Below are 18,052 nucleotides of genomic sequence, written 5' to 3'. Positions count from 1 at the left end.
GCTAATGCTAGTTCTGTTCCATCAAGTGAGGAGAGCAAAACAGGGGACATGAAGACACATGGCTTGTGAGTATAAATAACTCTGAAATTGCTTCCAAGCTCATTTAGGTAAGTTTTACTGGAACATTTTTGGTGACCTAGTTGACACTGAAAATGGAAATCACAACTCAGACTATTTGACTTAAATGCTTCCAAAGAACTCATATACCCTACATATATTAATATATCAATCCATATTATGTTATATTGAATTCATTTTCTGACACTATATAGTTTTGATTTTTTTATCCAACTGAGTCAGAAATTGAGATATGATAGAATCTTGGCTTTGGCCTCAGTGGCGGTTCTGGGGGGGGGGGGGGGGGCAACGGGGGCCAGTGCCCCTGTAGCACCGATTCTGGCCCCCCCTGTGGCCCCCCCTCCGACCGCAGATTACGCAGTCGTGCCAAGTCGCCGACGCGAAAGGTGGAACCAAAGTGCGTGATTTAACATTCTAGTCGGACCCTTTAGTGCGCTGCGCCATTTAAAAATGACCGGGAAAATGAGAAGCAGTCCGCAGAGAAGGAAATTACCACGACACGAGTGCTATTTGCGTGTGAGTGTGTGTGTGTGCGTGTGTGTGTGTGTGCGCGTGTGTGTGTGTGCGTGCGTGTGTGTGTGCGCGTGTTTGTGTGTGCGTAACTTTTTTAGTCTCCCTTTTTATTTTAATAGGATCAATATATAAGACATTGCCTTTTAAAATTTGGATAATTATATGCATGTAAAACATCTAGCTTCAGTGTATTTGCAATTTTTGTCCCCGGCAGGCTGGTACCATATCATCCCCTGGCTTGAATATTCTCAACAGACGTATTGTTACGCTTGCAGACATTTTAGCCCTCCTAATACTGTTTTTTTCTCATCACTGTAATGTTATGATTACAATTTCAAAGTCTGAAGAAATAAAAAGTCAAATAAGATTTCGAATCCGTCTTTTTAGCCCTGGGTTGAATGTGCCCCCCCCCCCATCAAAACCCCTGGCCCCAGCCCAGCCCCCTCAGTGAAATTGATCCAGAACCGCCCCTGTTTGGCCTGCCTCCCTAATTGTCATCCAATGGTAGAAACACAAGCCCGATTTTAGGACTGGTGTTCCAAAATGTAATGTGACCAGCTGAACTGTAGTTGTTTGCGATATGCTTCAAAGACAGAGATGCATGCGTTACAACAAACTATTGTTGTGCACTCGCAAGCACTTTGACGAGGAAGTAGAACAACAGGTTTTAACGACAAAATTCCCCACTGATGACTACAGTTGGAGTTTCTCATTCAGATACATCTCCCACACAGAACCTCAAGTGCATGCAGTCATTCATTTAGCTTCAAACACACACAGATGTGCTTCCTAGTGTGTACCTCTTCGGCACATTCCTACAACCTGCTGTTGAAACACGCCAGCTGTCCTTGTATCTGACTGACTTCTGATAACAAGCATACACACTTGTCAACTCAGACAGTTTATTGCCAAAGTAAAAACCACAAAGCCCACAACATTAAACACACTCAAAACGTCTCAATGGGCAATGATTGACGGTGGATTGATTTATAAATAGTCCCCAGGGGACGGGGAAAAGAATAAAACACGTAAATTCTGGCAGTATCTGGACAGTATCGTCTTATCAGCTACTGACTGTTCCTACTCAGTGTGGTGGTCTGTTTCTTGTCTCAGTGCAGAGCACAATGAACAAGACCCACACGCAGACACACAGATGGTTTTCAAGGGTGAGACCTCAGGCAATGTGGTTTGGTCCAAAGCAGACAGAAGCAATTCACTGTGCTACTTTTTTCTTTTTTAACTCGTGCTTTTGCTTTGTTTACTTGTTTTCCCCACATAGTGTACCAATCATTTCACATCCAGAGCTTTTTTAAGGGTGGCCCGGTGGTCCAGTGGTTAGGCGTCGACCTCACAGTGCAGAGGTACCGGGTTCAATTCCAGCTGCGGCCTCCCTGTGTGGAGTTTGCGTGTTTTCCCCGGGCCTGCGTGGGTTTTCTCCGGGTGCTCCGGTTTCCTCCCACATTCCAAAAAACATGCATGGCAGGCTGATTGAACACTCCAAATTGTCCCTCGTGTGATTGTGAGTGCAGATGGCTGTTTGTCTCCGTGTGCCCTGCGATTGGCTGGCAACCAGTTCAGGGTTTCCCCCGCCTACTGCCCGAAGACAGCTGGGATCGGCTCTAGCACCCCCCTTGTGAGGATAAAGCGGATCGGAAAATGAATGAATGAGCTTTTTTAAATCATGTTTGACGACTTCCACTGATTTGTCTGCCAGTAACCGTTCTAGCGGGGTCAGATTCAGGTGTTTATTGGTGCCACAATTTGGTAAAGTGTGAGTCAGTCAGAGCAGGGATAGACTGCAAATAAACTGCTGCTATTAAACAATGTCAAAGAAATGTTTTTTTAAATTCTGTTTTAAACATTTCTTGTCGATTCAAGTTCACATTATCAACTTCCTTAAGTGGCAGTCATTGCACTTAAGAAATGTCTTTTCTCACCGCTGCACACTCTTCACCCTCCTCATCTCACATGACTGTTGTTACTCTTCACAAACAGGCACACACACATACACTCCTGTCTGATTTGATGAGAGGCAGCAAATTACAGAGTGCATGTTGAAGCTGCATTCTTTTCCCTCGACACCCTGAGCTGTGAGCAGCTGAAACCAACACAATTGTACATTTTTTTGGACGGTCAAATTAAGCCAGTGAAAACCCCTAAAATTATTTAAATACACAGGCAGTACACACAAAAATGTGCATTAAAAAAATAAAACAAAATAAAACACTGAGTCTTTTGAACCACTACTTTCAGTTAGCTCATCTACGGAGATCACCGTACCTATTGTGGTATGTATTGGGGATAACATAACTGATTAGTCGGTTATTTAGTTGTTGCGGAATTATGTTGACTGTGCGAAATTTATTGTTGTAATGGTTTCTTGAAGCAATTGAGGCAAAAGTATGAGGGTGCAGTACTGGGCTGCAACCAGAAGAGGCGCTGCTGAGAACAAATGGCGGGGCTTGTTTTATTAAAAACGTTGCATCTGCAAAAATGGTCACAAACTTGATGGCTCAACTGCTGCTGATCTACTAAATGCGCTATATTGCTACAGTTAATTTTGTGCACTCTGGGAGGAAAATATGCAAGTAGGGATGAATTGTCGTGGCTTATTTTTCATCTTTAAATACAGTTTCTAAAAGGCAGGGGCTACCGGCTCACTGTGCATATAACCATGACGAGGAGGCACAGGCAAAATATGAAGCAAAGACATTTTTCGCTCTTGCAAACATTTTTTAAAATGCTAAAAACAAAAATGATTGCAACATGTCTGTTCAGCAATGCAATCTTTGAGCTTCTGACTGATCTACTTGGAGCCAGTGCCTGTAATAAAACTCCTTTCATCTCTATATTTGCTTCCATATGGGTTATTTTTGCACAGTGAAAACCGGTTGCTACTGGCGTCATTCAGAGCAGCTATTCGGGTGCGCCCAAGTTTTAAATCCTATTTTGATGCAGAATGGGCACTCAGGATGAGCTAAATCCAACAAAACATGGCTATTATGTTATTGCTTGCTTCACCAAAAGAGTGATTTATTTTAGGGAATTCAGTAATATATGTATTTGTCTTCCACTAGCACTTAAAAATTCAATCACATCAAATTTACCCTTGTGGCACTCATTCATATTTCCCACTGTGAAAAGCATCAGTGCGACTTCAAGCGTAAAACCCTCTTTTAAATATGGTGGTCTCCACCAATTTTACATCTCTTGCAAACAGCATGCAATATGTCAACTTGAACGCTCAATTTAGCCGACTTTGGGCCAAAGCCAATTGCACACAAATATTGAATTTGTGTGCTATTGAATTGGATTGGAATGCTATTGAATTGGAATGTATTGACAAGCATTCTGAGAAATCTTGTGAAATGTAATCCCTAATATTATTGAGATAGGTTCTCTTTCAAGTTAAAAATTACACCAGGAATATATGACCTTGAGTCTTATATCAATATTTGTCACATTGAAGCTCTATCACAAAGTGTATAAAGATCAGGCAAGCTGCTTAAAATAAGAATATATATCAAAAATGATAAAAGTCCAACATACGTTGAGGAATGATTTATTTATTTCCATCCATCCATTTTCTGATCTGCTTCACCCTCACAAGGGTTACAGGGTGTGCTGGAGCCTATTCTAAGTATACTATATTTTGGTATATTTGGTATAGATAGACAAATAGATTGACAGACAGTGAGGCATGCAACAGGCGTATGACAGGCTCCCCTGTAGTTCAATTAAGTGACAAATTTCCAAATTTTGGAACGTATTCTAGGTGGGAATATACTTTTATTTTTTGAACTCATTCAATACCTTTGACAGGTACCTATATCATTTGCATAAAACTAGGTTGGTTGGCAGTGATTGAATTAATGCTATGCGCTACCAAAACTCCCTTTGCGAGTTACTGCTTGCGCACACTCTACTTAATAGGCACTCCTAAATCAAGGTCCAATTTTGTTGTTCTTGCCATTATGGCTTGCTTAGTAACCTTCTCCAATGTCTTCACACTACACTACAAACTTGCATCGGTAACAAGAAATACCGAGAGCTGATGGGAAAAAAACAGCTTTTTAGCAAGCAAATGTATTCAATAGCAACAGAAAGTTCTCTTCCACAGCTGATGCAGTTAAATATTTTTCCCCTCTTTGGTGGTGTGGGAACATGTGATCAGCAGCAAAGTCTCATGTCCTGACAGAGATGGAATCAGGCAAACGGCGAAGATTGGGTTGGCCAAATTTTCACTGAAGCGGAAATGTACTGCTTTGGGTCTCAGGATCATGTTTTGTAACAATGACTTCATTTCCCAACGCCGCCCCCTTTTCCCGAAAAAGAGACGTCAGGGCAAAAGAGCGACCCTGGCAAAGGGTGGAGGGACTTAAAGCTGATGTTCTCCTTCTAGACAGACAACCGCTTTTACCTCTTGGCTGTTTTACATTGGAAACCGCTCATACACTAATCTGCACACAAATCACATTCACTCCAAAATAAACCATTCCTAACCACAGAGTTAAGATCTAGCCAGCAACAAAAAGCCAATAATATACGCACTTCCTGTCATCCGTTGGCTAGTGATATTCACCATGAAAATGATTCAATTTTTTTTTTTTATTACTCACATCCGATTTGAACCTAAATCCATGTTATCTCAACTGTAATCCCTCATAGAATCTGAAATTAATTCGAAGGAGATTTGATTTCTGTCTCCATACATGCACAATGCACAAGAGTAGAGGGGCCTCACGCTGCTTTGACAGAAATGTGCAGCTTCCTGAAAGGAAGCCCACTTTTTCCTCTTATAAATCCCACTCATATACCCCCGCCCACCCTTCTATGTCACTGCAGGAGACCTGCCATTGTCTCTCCATCGGAATCAGGGTGGAAGTGCTGGAGCGTTTGGGGGAGGAGATGGAGGTGGAGGGGTGGGCAGGAAGCCCATCAGGCCATTCTGAAAGCTGCTTCCTGCAGGCAGCAGGAAACCACTGGAGAAAAGTCAAGCAAATGAGTGCGCGCCAAACAAAGATAGTCAGCATGACCACAACACACACACACACACACCGCCATCATCATGAAACAGAGGTCAGCTCCAACCTTTGGTGGCTCATTATCACGTACAGAATGTCGACTCCACTGTAAAAATTGTCACCTCAGTCTATTTACGGTACACATTTTGAGAAGTCAAGTAGCTCCTTCCTGCCTCCCGTCCTTTCTGCATACATCACACCCTGGCATCACATTTGCTCATGTGTACATCTAGCAGAGTCAGGGTGGCTTGAAACACGGCATGCAGGCCCTTCCTCTTCCTTCCAGATTGTCCAGCAAGCACAATCGAGCATATTGTGCCTTGACAATGAAGCTTTATGCCTCTTTGGTGGCGACACTCTCACCCATGTGTTGTGAGGCCTCGTTGTTTTCCTTCACAGCGGAAGGCCTGTTCATTCTCTCTTAACTATGTCCAGATTCAGAAATGTCGCACGGTCGATCGAATAAAGTTGACTCGTGTTTGGTGAGAGTGTTTGAGAACCAGCTTAGCAGTTAGACACAAGTTCTATTATCCTACGGGTGTTTATAATGCAAAGCTCAGCTAACCTGTGGATTGCAAGTTACATGCACACATAGTCATTTTGTCCATTCACGTATTGGAAATATTTTTCAGGGGGGAGGGGGGGGGGGGTATCCTATCATCTGTTCCTTGCTGGAAAAAATTCACGTATTGCCACTTTTTGTGCTCAGATGAAAGCAATACAAGTATTCGCAGCCATCTTGATGCATCTTGGTGTCAAGGAACTGTGTTGGAGTGAAGTAAGGAGTTTCATTTGGACAAAAATGGTGCTTTGCCACCATGCTGTGGCATCCGTTCGCAATAGATCTATGATATGTCAATTACTCTTGGAATTTCTCTCTCTCTGTCTTATGCGGGGATGACTGGAAACAAGCACAGAAGTTCAAATTGAGTCCAAAAAAATGTTTTAAAAATTGGAACGCCATAAATTGCATACAGATTATGAGACAATCAATAATTAACATGAAAGACCCCTCTCTGGGGAAAAAATAATGAAGGACAAATGACCCTTCTCAGGGCCCAAGACTGACTCAGACCCGATAAAATGACGGGGCTTACAGTGGCTAAACCCGCAGCTTTCAGCTAAAGCATTCTTAATTTGAGGGATGAGAAAATATCACTGCAGCATCTTTTGTTGTTGTTGTTCCTGTTCTGTCCCTGATTCTTGCACAAAAAGTCAAATATTTCCAGACAGGCAAGAAAAGTAATACACAGCCTCCCCAACCCTAACAAGCTGTTTGATTCTGCCAAAATGTTTACCAATGTGCTAAAAATGAGAATATGTATTTCAAGTAACTGTATTTGTGTTAGTGTGAATGAAGAAAAAGGTTCCAGTGGCAGCTCAGCGTGTGGGCAAAGCAGCAATGTGGCTTTTGATCAAAGTTGGAACATCCAAAAAAAACAAAACAAAAAAAAACACATTACCACAGGAACCAAAGCTGACGAGACAAAAACAATTCCTCAGAATAGCAAGATTGTGTCTGTCGTTTTGAGAACAATGGCATTCCTGGCATCCTTTTTCATCCAAAAAGGGTACAAAGAGCTCATAGTTTCAGTCTCAGAAGCAACAATCCGTCAGACGGCTAAAGAAGTCCCACTGCTGGAAGTCACCGAGCCCCTCTGAGGTAAAGCAGGCCTCACAAAATCGGATTTCGCCCAAATACAACATCGGTGATGTGCCACTGCATTTTGGAACAAGCATACCTGGTTCTTCCAACTTCACACGCTCACAGCCCTGTTCTCAAATGTCATCTTCGTAACAACTGAAATGGAAATACAAATACTGGTGGTGGTTGTTTTCTCTCGTTTTCACTCCTCACCTCAGCTTTTGGTGTTTTCTCGCAAGCACACACCAAAAGTCAAACATCTTGTGTTGACTCAGGCATGTGCTCAACAAAGCTGCGTTTAAAGACTTCTTCGCAACGGTTAACGACTTCCGCCACCAGATGTTTGCATCTTACATCCACAGAAACGGACCAGGTGGCGGCATTTTCTGCTTAGAAACAACAGAAATATGCTATTTCCCTCTCTTGAGACAATTATAGCACTGTAGCGCGCCTTTGATGGAAGGGCTGGAATAATGACAAGGTACATTGGATAGACATCCCGAGGACACACCTCAGTCACTGTGGAGATGCTCTCAGCTGAGGGAACATAACAAAAAAGTTCCGATCCCCAGAAGGGACGAATTCGGTCAACGTCTAATTGGCGTTCTCCGTCACTGACGTCAGATAACATGATCACTCCTTGTATTCCTGTTTGGCTTTTTAACAAGTTGAACTTTATAGCCCGTTTCATTCATCTGAACAGACGACAATCTGGAAGAGATTTCTCTCGAGTGTGTTGACCCTCAACGGTTTGCTGCAAACGTCAAGGTTTGGGGGCAGACTTCAACAAAAGCAGCTAGACGGAAAGCAAAGGCAAATGTTACCTTCTCTGATTCCCTCGTTGTGTTTGACCACAATGTTGTCTTTTCCTTTGTCACATCAATCCAGTCTGACCACACTGTGTTAATTAAAAGTACCGTAAGTCACAATTGATATGTTAGTGTTAGTTTCATTACAAAGCCTTTTAGGAAGGTAACACATTCTCATCAGACTGTGCTATTCTGTTCTTATTTTAATCTTTTATATTGTCTTACTCATATTAAATGAACTTGCTAGATTTTCCCCCCGACACAATCAGATTAAACGATTTTTTAAAAAATGAATCAAATATTATAATGAGAATGCTTGAGTTGGCTTTCGGTTCTTTGGCACAGCACTGTTCACACCTAGTCCAGCCTTCTGAAATGACTTCATAAGGCAGGCAAGCTTTTCCACAAGCGACACAACATTTCCATTAGGAGCCAATGAATAGAAGAGTTTCAAGGTTGAAAACTGCACTGACATCACCCAAAGCCAATATGCTAATGTTATGATTCAGAATATGTTTGAATGTTTTTTTTTTCATCCCCACATTCTATCCCGAGTGAACGATATGCAGTACATTTCCCTTGAGGAACTCTATCACATCCGATTTGGCAATTCCTCCTTCGCAGGAAGCATGTTTTTGTTTCCAGTCCTCTTGTCTTCACTTGTGTGAGAAATTAAGTCACGAACTACCCATAAAAACCGAAACAGAGAACGATGATGTGAAAAAGCAAATGCCCAATGTTGGTGTTCACCTTGCAAATAAATCCTGTCCAGATGTTTAAGTAACATTCGGGCAATTACATTCTATTTTCCAGACCGCTTGTCCTCTTCAGGGTTGCGGAGAGCTGGAGCCAATGCCAGCTAACAACAGAAAAAAAGGCCCGCTTCATTTGCACTCGCCGCCAGTTTCATGGGAATGAGAGCACCGCGTTTCGACTGGCTGGGAGTCAGCTTGTTCCATCCCACAACAGCACGTCGCGGCACAAACGCCCTGCTAACGCCCAATTCTCCCGATGCAAAGTCTCGCGTAAGAAAGAAATCTCCACCCATGCACAGTTAGACTGCGCTTTATGCTAGATTTACGCTGTGGGGGGAAAAAAATAATAAATAGGGCCCTTCATGTTCGACAATAATGTGATTGAGACAAGAAGCAATCAGTGCTTAGCCAAATAGGATTTCAATTAGGTAAAAAGTCATCTTAAAATTCAGTGTATACGTCAGTGCTTTAAGAGTATTACTGTCTCCGTAAATGCAAACATTATTCATTTGATTTGAAGAACAAAAGTGTGTTTTGTGAGATCACTGTGCTTCTAAAATGTTTTTTGCTCCTCCACCAAGAAAGCGGTATCTTTGAATTTGGACCTTTTTGGTCATCTGAGGACAACGCTTTGGTTAACTGAAAACGATTCACTCCACAAAAATCCATTCAGACTCAACCATTGCAACCAGTAACCGCGTGAAAGTGTGTTTGTGTCACCGTATGGTTAGTGTGTGTGTCTTCTCCGTCAAGACACTAAGCAGTAGATTAATACCTCATTTCCAATCCCAACATTTGGATCATAATTTATATTTAGTACTTTTAACATGTAGTGGACACAGACGCAGACAGACAATGGGACACATGAAACAAACCGACGTACAGTATCAACCGTGTACAACTGTCGCATTCAGATATCAGACGACATCATGTGGATAAAATTAGCATGAAGCTAAAATAATAACTCCAGTGGCTCAATCCCTCAGCTGAAATGTGTCCAAAGAATATTACACACACATCGGTCAGCCTCGTGTATCAGCCAAACATGCTCCTGTATTCCCAGCACCACTGTTTATTTTAATACTCTCCAACATACTTAACTGACCGACAGTTGTAAATTATTCTGTCGTGTGTTGTACCTCAAAGTAAAACCCGGGTTCTCAACAACAACAACAGCTTGGCTTACTCTTACTATCCTGTGCAAACGACCCTTGCCACAGAGTCCACATCTTCAAGTTTTTTTGGTGGATATTTTGTCTGGTAAGGCAAAAATAATGAATGTCATTTCGATTATTTGAGTCACCTATGGTTAAATTGTACTGCAAAATGCAGCTAGCTATGATACATGTTTTTAAATCTCATTTTTTGCAACTTGAGAAGAATTTCTTAAAAAGTGAACGTTTTGCGTTCACGTTGTCAAATCTCCTTGACAATAAATGGCCCGGATTTGTGACAGCATTTTGAAGCCGAGCATGACATGTGAAATGAAAGGAAACTCAAGGTTTGAGTAAAATACTGAAGATGAGGTTGAACACCTTGTAAATTACATTTTGTATCATTATTGTCACCTAATATCTTTTCTCATGCCTTGTCGACAACGCTCTAAATATAAAGTATGATCTGGCCAAGCAGACGTTTGACCTTTTCCCCTTGGTATGATAATAAAGCGCTTAAGATGCTTTCTAAAGTTCACAATTTCACCATGGAATACATTACGAGCAGCCCTATTTTAACAGCTTCAAAAAACGCATGAGCACACACTTTGATGCTGCCATTAGTTCCTCGAGGCGAAGCGGTCCAAATGGTCAAACAAGAATTTACTCGGGGTAATAAGAAAATCAATCTTAAGCCCAGCCATCGCTTTCACCAAGCACCAATGTGTAAGACATTACCGCTAACACAATTGGAGTTCCCCAAAGCTCCAAACCGACATTTGCTCAAATCGTAACAGAAATGGAATGCCAATGAAAAATCAAAAGATTCATTGTGTTTATTCCGAGCCTGTGGTAAAACTGCAAAACCGTTCTGATACCACTAAATTACAACTCAATTTGAAGGGAACTGGCTTCAGAATGGATGAAATGGTCCTTTGTGACTTGGCTACTTAATTTCGGGATCAACATCATCTACTGCATAACAAAGAACAGGAAGGACGAAATGAAATGTTTTGGGGTTTTTGTAGAACTTCTTGGACATTTATTGACACGAGCCTGAGCACTCTTATAAAAATAGGGCAGAATCTCCATTCTTAGACAACCACTCCAGTTCCACTGTTGAATATTTATGCTGCGCCTGCGTTTGTCCCGGACTGCATGCATGAGCCGAGCTCTTCCTGGAGCCATTGTTTGAAGAAAATGGAGTGATTAATCGATACATCAAAGAGCCTGTCAACGTTGTGACGTACCGGTAGTACCAGAGCCGTGATGTCTGCATGAACAGCGAATGCCAGGAATGGCAGGACAGGGGAATGAAGTTACAGGCTCGATGCTCACTTGTCCCACCCTGCCGCTGGATGGAAAAAGACACACACTTCATCATGTCAAGGCCAAAAGGGAAGCAGAGTTGCAATGTTAGCACAGTTTGACATAAGCTAACGGTGTTATTAGCATTTGTTTCTGATAGCCAAAACATATGCTAAATCAGAAACATTGGGGCAGGTGGTATATGCTTTTGACAATGTGTTCACTGCATGTGCCACATGCACAGATCTATGGTATTTAAATCCATCCATCCATCCATTTTCTGTTCTGCTTTATCCTCAAAAGAGTCACAGGGGGTGCTTGAGCCTAACCCAGCCATCTTCGGGCTGTAGGCGGGGGACACCCTGAACCGGTTGCCAGCCAATCGCAGGGCACACAGAGACGAACAACCATCCACGCCCACACTCAAACCTAGGGACAATTTAGTGTTCAATCAGCCTGCCATGCATGTTTTTGGAACGTGGGAGGAAACCGGAGGACCCGGAGAAAACCCACCCAGGCCCGGGGAGAACATGCAAGCTCCACACAGGGAGGCCGCAGCTGGAATTGAACCCGGTACCTCTGTCTGCGCTGTGAGGTCGACGCACTAACCACTGGACCACGGGCCGCCCGGCATTTAAATCATTAAACTTATTGAAGTGTATTTCGGCAGCTTGGGGACAAAGTGCTCCCTGCGTGAGTTGAAATTCAATTGAATTTTTTTTTCTTTTTCTTCACACTCTGGCTAAGAAGTAGAAAACCTCATTTCGTCGTGATGGCTTATCTTACTGCATACATTGCATATCAACAAGTGGGTGCTCAGGGTCTTGTTATTCTTCATCCATAGTGTATTTTGACTGAAATTCTCATTTTAGTTGGACACTTAGGACCTGTTTTGAATGCAAAATGTCTCCTTTAAACCATGGGATAACCTCCTAACTCAGAAATGCAGGCAAACAAACACAAATACTGTCCTGCGCATACTGTAGTCGTTCAGGCTTCCAGGAGGTCTTCAGCTATTCCCGGCAATCAACGTGGCAAACGAATGCCGTTGAGTCTGGCCTTCCTTACCTCACGTGACAGCAGTTGCACTCAGCGGCTGATAACGTTAACTCATAATAGGGCTAAAAATGGAAATCAGCGGCATATATTTGCTCAAGCATCACGACACTGCATGACCACAGAGCTAAATTTAAGAGCATTTAATTCAATGTACTCTTCCTGCTCCGCTGCAGACACAAGAGGAGCGTGCTTATGGAGCGCTGTTTGTCTGTGCAGAACCAGAGACTTCCTCTGGCCTCCTGACACGTCTGACAAAACTTTACAGCGTGTCTATTTGAGGCGCCGCAGCAGTAAGTCATAGCTCAAGGTACGGTTGCATAAAGACGCCAGAGGAAACGGCACAATGTTGTTCGGAACATCACACGTGCTGCTTGCTGCACTTAAAGGACAACTCCAGCACACTTCTGCATGTGTCAACTCGCATGAACTTGATTTGGCCAACACTGTGGTCACGTATTTTGATTCATGTTTGATTATATTACATCATTAAATATTGGTTTATAGGTTTAGTGGGAACTTTAACTTCTACATTTACAGAATTTCTTTTTGGGAAAACCACTGTTAAGTGTTTCATTGTGGACTGTTGTAAAATAAATGATGGGGGGAGGGTGGGTTGATTGCCAATATTCAGAAGCAGGTTGTCGAAATTACAAAAAACTCTGTGCCGGATTCTGGCTACAGGGGAATATAGTTAGTAATAGATGTGCTGATGGTAACACTTGTGCAGAGAAGAGTAAAAACTTTTTCTAAATCTAGAAAGCCTTAAAAGTCACATTTTTCACGAATCAAGACGTAGATGAATCAATGTTTAGCACTCTTTACAAGCTTGCATATCATATCACCCCCCACTTTCATATAGTGGAACCTCCAATGCCAAATGACCCTGAAGATGTACAATTACAGTCGATATGCAATCAGCTTTGACTGAAAAAGAAATACGCCTTGAAAGGTGCACAAAGTGCAGGTAAAGGATTCCACAGCTCCACAAATCTGTTTTGCTTTTTTCTTTACTTTTGTGGGTCTTCTAATGGTCTAATTGTCCTCTCTCCTCAGCACAATCAAAACATGAGTTCCAAAACGGATTCTAACTGCATTTAAATGTTCTTATACAGCAATTAAATGTGTCAACGAACTTGCATGACAGTGAAGAATGTTGATACAATTATTAAAGGGTTGATAACGGTGGAAGAGTTGGACTCCGGACAAATTATTTGATTCTTATTTTCCATTCCATTTTCGATGGTACTTGCCCTTATCATGGTTGCAGGTCAGCTCAAATGTATCTCACTTTAATGAGTGCCACAACCATATAAAAAGTATGGATACATGTATTTTTTTTAAAATTAGACCTATTTCTATAAATCCCTGCAAGTGTTTTTTTTTTCAAATGGTTACTTGTACAACATTCCTAGGAAATCACAATGTCCTCTCAGTGAACAGCTATTTTTAGAATAAACCCAAAGGTTACTCATGTGGTCCTCGAAGGCTATCGGGTGCCCGCTAGCACCACGTGAGTGACCCCTGATTCAGAGTCTTCAATTAAGCCTAACACACATTTTGGAATGGAAGAAAGTGAGATCCTGCAGGGAAGCACAGGGAGAACATGCAAATTGCACACAGAAAGACTGATGCCGAAATTTGAACTTCAAACATGCTAACAAACCACCAGGCCAGCATCCAGGAACAGATTGTGTTTGCCCTTAGAGGTTAAACTGGATGGTACCCGTACATACAGTATAAACCCCACTCGAGACACCAATAATCACATCAAGAAAAGTGTGTTAAAACACTACAGCGAGGACTGACATCCAAACAATGACAACTTCAGGACCTTTTACCAGAACCACCAATCCACTGGTCCATTTTAATCTGAATGTCATTTCAAGTCTGTCAGTGCCAATGTCACTCAGGGTACCTGAACGCATCGCACTGTAAACAGCACACCAATTCTCTATTCCTAAGTGCCGCAATAGGGTGCACTGATGACCTGATGAAACCAACACACAATCCCGAAGTCACCAAAACAGATGCTCTCAATGGTGGTTTCTTTTGGGTCACACCCTTTCCCCATCTTACTGTGTAAACAGTCAAACACCAGAAATAATGAATAGAGTGTGCCAGTTGCAGTACAGGTATTGAAGTCCACAAAAAACATGGAGATTGAATGTACTTTGCAAAGGTCTGCAGCAACAGGATGTTACCGTTTAGGTGGTAAACATATTTTTACATTTGCTTCTCATTCCCAGAATTCCGCAATCAGGAAAGTGCCACCAGATCATCAAAGCTGTTGACGTGCGTTGTGAGATCTGCTTGCGTTTGCAGAGTAACCCAAATCAAATGTTTATGATACCATTGCTGAACATGTAACAAACTGCATACTATTTGACATATTAACAGCATTTCCGCATCACATAAGACAGCAACCAACACTTAAGTCAATAGAAGTAGGTGAGACGCTTGGATGTGGCGGGGTCACATTTTTGCTGAGTGAAACCATCTGAGGAAAACGATCTGATAATTTCATTTCCAGAGAACCAAAGAATTTGTTTCCAAGCAGTAATTTACAGCACTTTCATGACAAAAAGAAATGGGATATTTGAAATTTTATGATTTCAGGACATATTTGTGCTGACGTTGGGTTGAGGTGGCCGAGGATGATAAACAAAACAACGTTCCTCACCGGAGACAAGATGATATTGAAACCAAACAAACAAACAAGTAAACAACACGAGCTTCTGTGGGTGTCACGCAGCGGAATAACATTGCAAGCACGAGTGTGAAGCATTAACATCAAACATAAGCGTACATAGTTGAAGTCAAGAAACACTTTTTACCAGTAGTTGGGAGTCTGGAATCACGACTCACCATAACACGTGGAACTTGTAATTCGAGCGCGTAGAGCAGGTAACCAATCGATCAATATGGTGTATCAATGTATGCTAATCATGCCCGGGACTCTTGCTTACCTCCTGACTTTTCTCCTGGGCCGGGCGGTCACACTGGGACTGGTCATGCCTCTCGCGGAAGCAAGGAACGTTTTGGGAGGGGGGTGGGGGAGAGAGAACTCCCATTCCCTTTAAAAAGTTCAACAGAAGTGTCGATTGAAGAGAGAGGGGGCACATTTCCGATTTGGAGTTTCAAAATAAAACATTCAGAACTCTAGAAGCAAAATAATAATAATAATAATAATAAGGTTGACAATTGACCAGTTTCACATAAAAACTTTCCTTCTTAATTCTCACAACATTGTGAACAGTTGCCAATGTGTCATTTTTTTAGTCAACGTTCACCTTGCTTGGTTTGCTGTCACTTTCTCTATTGTTATAAAATGTTTTTTATTGATGATACACACACCAAAAAACTTGATTTGGCGATACACACATGCGACATTGACAACTGGTCAGTACGTCTGGTTCACATTTATGAGCTTCAGGGTTTGAAACAGCGGCCCGGTAGTCCAGTGGTTAGCACGTCGACTTCACAGTGCAGAGGTACCTGGTTCAATTCCAGCTCTGGCCTCCCTGTGTGGAGCTTGCATGTTCTCCCCGGGCCTGGGTGGGTTTTCTCCGGGTACTCTAGTTTCCTCCCACGTTCCAAAAACATGCATGGCAGGCTGATCGAACACACTAAATTGTCCCTAGGTGTGAGTGTGAGCATGCATGGTTGTTCGTCTCTGCGTGCCTGCGATTGGCTGGCAACCGGTTCAGGGTGTCCCCTGCCTACTGCCCGAAGACGACTGGGATGGGCTCCAGCACCCCCCGCGACCCTAAAGAGGGTTAAGCGGTTCGGAAAATGGATGGATGGATGGTTTGAAACAGCTCAACTCTTCCTTGGTGTGTCGTTTGCAAAAATATGCATTTTACATTTATTAAAGTCTCTAAATTTGTTTTCTGTTCACTGAGAATTGTATCCTGACTTGTTCAATAAAGATTGTTTAAAAAAAAGTCTCTAAAATTTAGAGTGTAAATCAATCACTTGTGTAAATTTGTTAATGACGATATAATCTAAAACAACAACAACAGTAATCATATGAAATAATATAATTCAAACTAAAGTTGATATTGTAACATATGACCAAACCATAGCGTTTGTAGACAAGGCTTGTGCTTGTGCCATTAGGATAACATAATTTACACAATGTCTCGGTCTCAGTTAGCTGTAGCAGTATTGCGTTTCAAAAAGGTTGATGGCCGATGCTTGAAATTGTCATTCGGAGACACGGCTCCAGAATTGTTTTGTTTTTTTTTTATCTCCCAAGGATAAAAGGGTGCTTGAACGAACTCACTGGGGCTGAAAAAACAAAGGAAAAATAGGCTATATTTTAGAATATCAAATAAAATCCTGGAGAACCTGAATTGGGGCTATGCAGAATTGTGCCATCACTGGTCTTTAGGTGTGAATCTGAGAGTGAATGGTCATTTGTTGATGGCCTGCGACTAGTCTAGTGTGGATGCCAATCAGCAGGGATAGGCTCCACCTCACCCGTGACCGTAATTCGCAAGACTAGCACTTTAGAAAATTAATGGATATTTGACATTAGGTATTGATAATACACAGTACACATGACAATAAATGATTGATGCAATGGGCACCGCTGAGGTTGAATACAATATATGAAACTATTCAGGCCAAATTTTCTTGGCCATAAAACCTGCTTGCTAACTCGCTTGTACAAGCTTCCACACATCTAAACAGAACATCTTTAATTTACGATGTCAGTTGATCATCTAGTTAAACTTAAACTTCTGGAGAGCACTTTTTTTTTGCCATCGATTGTACACACTCGGTCTGGTGTACCTGACTGCTACGCTCCAGAATGGTATGTGGTGATGCTGATGGGCTGTTATTTTGTTGAGAATAAACAGATGTTTGTGGAAACTCGAGAAGTCTTTGCTCCTTTGACTGTCCAGCGGCACATGTCCAGGGCTGGTTTCCTCCTCGGCTCACACCAACACATGTTACAGTGTGCACATGTACCGTACGTGCACGTGCTTATGGCAAATCCTCAGTGGGGTGTTGAGTCATCCTGGACACTGCTGAAAAAAATTCTTGTTACACCCCTGTGTTGAGACATCTTCCAAGCCTAGTTATATACTCGACTAACTGCTCTGAAGATGGCATTAAATATACTTCCAAACATGATTCAACGTACACCGTTACTTTAATGCTTGCTGATGGTGTAGTGGTCCACTCGGCTGACTTGTGTGCGGGCAGCGTGGTGTCCGTTACCACTCAGCGACGGTGTGGATGTGGGTGTGAATGGTTGTTTGTCTCTACATGTGCCCTGCGACTGACTGGCGACCAGTTTCGGGTGTAGTCTGCCTTCCGCCCGAAGTCATCTGAGATAGGCTCCAGCAACTCCCAGCGACCCTGTTCAGATTTAGGGGTGTTGAAAATGGATGGCTAATTATCATAGTCACTTACAAGATGATTGATGTAGCTTGTTCATGTTTAGAAGCAATGACAAAGAGCTACATGAACCAAAATAGCGAATGTACGCCTCCACTATCACACGTTGAAATTGTGGAACTCATCAATATTCTACTGCACAAAAAAGTCATTATAACAGCATGTAAGTGAGCCATATATACCGATCATCTGAAGCAAATCTGAATTATTTAGCTAAATAACATCACACTTTTTATCAAAACAAAAATCATAAATACATTATCCTCTTTAATAGCTGCTGATTACATATATGTATTAT

General features: G+C 42.2%; 1 protein-coding gene across 5 annotated transcripts in view; it reads right to left on the bottom strand.

Moving 5' to 3' along the window:
* Positions 1 to 18,052, bottom strand: part of kank3 (KN motif and ankyrin repeat domains 3) — a 51,568-nt gene that overhangs the window by 14,570 nt on the left and 18,946 nt on the right. The window contains exons 1-2 of one of the 5 annotated variants that reach the window (XM_086115948.1): positions 15,312 to 15,395; positions 11,229 to 11,332 (exon numbers count right to left, since the gene is read on the bottom strand). The gene's annotated coding sequence lies outside the window, so the exon portion shown is untranslated. Of the gene's footprint in view, positions 1 to 11,228; positions 11,333 to 15,210; positions 15,403 to 18,052 lie in introns of those variants that run through there. The other 4 variants (XM_086115950.1, XM_086115951.1, XM_086115949.1 and 1 more) reach the window with 4 other exon arrangements.

This window comes from Hippocampus guttulatus, chromosome 7 (assembly GCF_054856545.1).
Source record: "Hippocampus guttulatus isolate MCC_2025c chromosome 7, RoL_Hgut_1.0, whole genome shotgun sequence".
NCBI classification, from domain to species: Eukaryota; Metazoa; Chordata; class Actinopteri; order Syngnathiformes; family Syngnathidae; genus Hippocampus; species Hippocampus guttulatus.
Note: the sequence above shows the minus strand (reverse complement) of the source record. Positions and strands in the feature narration are given on the sequence as shown.